At 47.0% G+C, this 4,009-nt stretch overlaps 1 long non-coding RNA gene across 2 annotated transcripts; it reads left to right on the top strand.

The window, feature by feature from the left end:
* Positions 1 to 560: 560 nt before the first annotated feature.
* On the top strand, positions 561 to 2,692 carry LOC111936497 (uncharacterized). 2 transcript variants are annotated; one of them, XR_015277736.1, is made up of 4 exons: positions 561 to 673; positions 870 to 1,038; positions 1,092 to 1,122; positions 1,199 to 2,692. It is a non-coding gene; the product is annotated as an uncharacterized LOC111936497 (long non-coding RNA). The 2 variants fall into 2 exon arrangements; XR_015277735.1 differs by lacking the exon at positions 561 to 673 and adding an exon at positions 705 to 791.
* The last annotated feature ends 1,317 nt before the right edge of the window (positions 2,693 to 4,009 follow it).

Genomic DNA, 4,009 nt, shown 5'->3' with positions numbered 1-4,009 from the left:
CAGCCCCGGCTGTCAGCTCCCGGGGCCTGCTTGGCACAAAAAGGGAGAGCAGTGCTTGTTCCCAGCCTGTTTTGCATTTTGCTCAGGTGCACATAAAAGGAGGAGAGTGGCCTGGCTCCTGCAAGTCTTTGTGTGAATGGCAGCAGTGAGATCCACTGGTGCATTGGATCACAGAGAGCCCTGCTAGTGCTCAGTGCTGGACATTCAAGTGTCTCCCTGTCCTGTAAAATTCAGTTTAGTAAGCAGGAGACACTATTACTTGAATTTATCCTTAGACTATAGAGCTCTTTTTTATTTATCATTGGTCTCTCTATTTCTTCTTTTAAATCCAGCCTTGCAGTCTTTCTTCTATAATCACATTGTATAAATTGAATGCATCTTTCCCCCTTTTCCTTTGTAACGCCCTGAACATTGTTGTTGTATTATCTGAACTTTCTGTGTCTGGCAATACTGGAAACAATAGGAGCCCTTGAACCCAAAACTGAGTGTCACACTTGGTAATTTTCAAAGAAACTTCTGTGAGCATTCATAGTACATCCATAATACAGACTTTCCAGCAGGTAGCTGAGCTGGTTGTACCCATCTGCTGTGTTTGAGCCTGTTGAAGGATAAAATAAACCTCTGCCAGCATACAAGAAGCCCAAGCAAACCGGGAAAACAGACAAGATTATCAGTAAGAGAAACATCATGCTGTGTAAATTCCTATCCCATGAGAGGAGCAGGGAACAGGGGAAAACGCCTGAGGCTGTTGCCTGTGCATGAACTGTAGGCTGGGAGGGCAGCACTGGATGGTGGGTGCCCACTGGGTCTCACCAGCATGGAAACTTGGAAGGTGCTCTTGTGCTGAGGGGTTCTGTGTTTTTCCACAGACATTTGCCTGAAACTGCACAGAGCAGTGATGGTGTGGAGCTCAGAGCTGCAGCGGGAGGGAGAGAATGGAGACAGGAGGAGAGGTGATGCCCAGGAAGCAGGGTGTCAGCTGGAGCTGAGGGGGAGAAGTGAAGGCAGGAACACAAGAAACACCTCCTCACCTTCAGTGTAGGAGGAGGTTTTGCTTCCTGTGACCCACGAGTGCTCTGTGCCTGCCGGAGACGCCGCTGGGCAGCGAGCCATTGCGCAGAGGTACTGGCAGAGGGAACTGGGCCTCAGGACTAAATTTATTCTTCTCCTCTGCTAATTTATTCTTCTCCTTCCCCAGGCTGTCTGACAAGTGCTGTGGGGACCCCGCTGCCCCCTTGCTGCGATGCCCTGCGTGGGGAGGAAGAGATTTTGTGGAGCTGGTGCCAGCGCTCAGCAGCTGCAGCCCTGGCCCTGCGCCGTGTCCAGGGGCACAGGTGGCACTGGCAGCTCTTCTGGTGGATCCACAGCAGCTCCCTTGGGCCAGCCCAGCTGCACCAGTTCCCATCAGAGAGCAGGTTTGGTCTTGCAGGGCAGCTCACGAGTCCCTGGCTCAGAGCTGGGGTGCAGAAGGCAGCGGTGCCCTACACTGCCCAGCTCCTCCCCTGCCTAGTGCTCATTAATCCTTTACTCATAAAAGCATAAAATTAGTAAGGTTGGAATTAAACCTTTTCAGCCGTTCCTCTGTCAAGAATGTTTCTAATGTCCTTTATTTCCTTTTTTAATTAATTTAACTGGAAAAAGCACTTTCTTTTATTTTCTTATTTCTCTATTCCTTTATGATTAGGGGAAACCCCATCTAGTAAGTCTGAGTGCTTCTACCATGGAAATATTTAGTACCAGCTCTGGCATATTTATGTTGGCTCCCTGATTAGACAATGTGCCAAGCTGTCCTTCGTGGCCTTAATTATCACAACTTCAGGCCAGCGTTGCCTGCTTAGAGCATAATCCCACGGCCTAGAGTGAACCCTGAAAATGCTTAATTAAATGACATTCCACAACAGATTAAGGAGTCAGAAGCCCAAGATAAAGGGAAAGGGAGGCTGTGACCATAGGAGTGGCAGGTGCTCTTCCTTCTATGGATAATGCTCCTGACATGGACTGTTTCATTTTGAGCACATTAAAAAAACAACATTATTTGGCAACAGTTTGGGGTCTACACTTGGCTTCTTGCATTTTCAGTGGACAGTGGTTCAGGGAGATCCTGCCTTGGGATGCAGTGGACTCTCACAGATTTTACATCAGTTGAGGACCTGCTCTGTGCTCAGGTTTTTGGGTACCTGCATGAGGCCCTTTGCCAAAGTCAGTGGATGCCTTTGCAGTTCTGAAACCCAGGGTGAGCATCGGGGTCAGACACCAAAAATCTGTTGTTTTAAAAAAACAAACAAACAAAAAAAAAACCCCAAAAATTCTAAACAAACTACCCTAAACCACCCCACCCCTCTTTCCCCATGTAAAAGCTAGTGTGCAGTTATTTGGAGCAGGCAGGATCACAGTGTGTTAGGGAGCCCTGCGGGAGCCAAAGCCACGTCTAACCACAGAAGATCAGCACACAAATACAAATGCTGAGATAATGTTACAGTGCACAGATTAGGGCTCAAATCTTCAGCAAATCTGTTCAGAGCAAGGAAATGACAGCACGTGGGGCACGTGCAGCACACTGAGCACGTCTCATTCAGAGGCACATCAGTAAAGGCAGTTATTGCTATTATTGTGTTTTATCATATTATTCCTCAATTATTTGCTCCAGCAACTCTCTTGTCTTAGCTAAATAAACTGGCTGTGCAGAAGCTGACCTGATGTGATTTCTTCTTTGTGAGGAGAGTGGGTTGTGGTTGGGTGTCACGATGTTTCCAGGGATTTGGTTTGTATGGTTTGTGTCCTTCTCCAGTTCTATAATATAATTTCAGCAATTAAACTACAGGAGAAGGGAGTGAATTAAATGTCCCTGCTACCACAGGGACAATCTTTAGGGGAAACAAAATACAGAGGAGCTGACTGAGGGTGGTCCCTGGCTGGTGCCTGTGGTCAGGGGGAGATGAAATAGCCCCAGCCTAAACCCCAGTGGGCACTTGTTACCCATGGTACAAAATATACACTATGCTTGACACAAACGGAGTCTTTGGATGCACAGAAGCAAGGAATTATTTTATATTTGATAACAGAAGCAAGGCACATTATTTCTAAACCCCATCAGCTAAGCTGTGCAAGGGACCGTAGCACATCATTTCCCTATCTCTGAAATGGAGGCTTTATTTGCTGAGCTGGGCTATTCAAGTGATGAGTTTTTAGCATGAGGGAGGCCTCTTGCTGAGGCTGCAGGTGCTTAACCCCTTACCCTGTGGCTGGTCATGCTGGGGTGCAGAGCAGCAACCCAGGGCATGTCCCAGCATCAAGCCAGCCCTGAGCTCCTCTCCTCTGAAATGCTTTTACAGAGCCATCATCTGCCTGAATGCTCCCTGACTTCACCCAGCACAGTGCATTTACCAACATTAACATTTATCATCTTCTCTGGCAGCTTTCCTTTTTGCAAACTTAAAGTAGAAAACTGTTAAAGAAGTAAGTGAAATCTGACAGCAAAAACCTCTTTTTAGGTATTCCATGGAGGAATAACCCAGGGCAATATGTGAAGCAGAAGTATTTCTATTTACCTAGAGGTACTCTATGCTTGGAGTCAACAGGACTGCACTTATTCCTGTTCAGAGCTTTACATGTGATAAAAAACACTGACTCACATTTGTTTTCCTTATGCTATGTGTACTATCACTCTTCAAACTGAAAATTTATCTTGTTGCAGTCTGAAGATGCAGTTCTGCAGGTGTTAGAGCATCCTCAGGTTCTCCCATCACATCTCCAAGTCATCCAGCAACATGAAACTTTTGGATGCTTCTCTCTCCACCTGGGTGGAAGGTCAGACAGAGTGGGGATTTTGCCCAGTTTGGTCTTCACGAAGCTCCTGTGTGTGTGTACAAGCTGGGACCCCCTCAGCTGCAGCAAAGCTTTGTGCAGGTGAAGCCCCAGCCTGAGCAGAGCCCAGCTGAAGGCTTTCTTTGTGGCTAGAGCAGCCTAAAAGCACTTTTGTCTAAACACAAAAGTGTTTAGATCCAGTCTT

This window comes from Cyanistes caeruleus, chromosome 18 (genome assembly GCF_971803275.1).
Source record: "Cyanistes caeruleus chromosome 18, bCyaCae1.hap1.1, whole genome shotgun sequence".
Taxonomy (NCBI): Eukaryota; Metazoa; Chordata; class Aves; order Passeriformes; family Paridae; genus Cyanistes; species Cyanistes caeruleus.
This window is presented reverse-complemented; position numbering and strand designations above follow the sequence as displayed.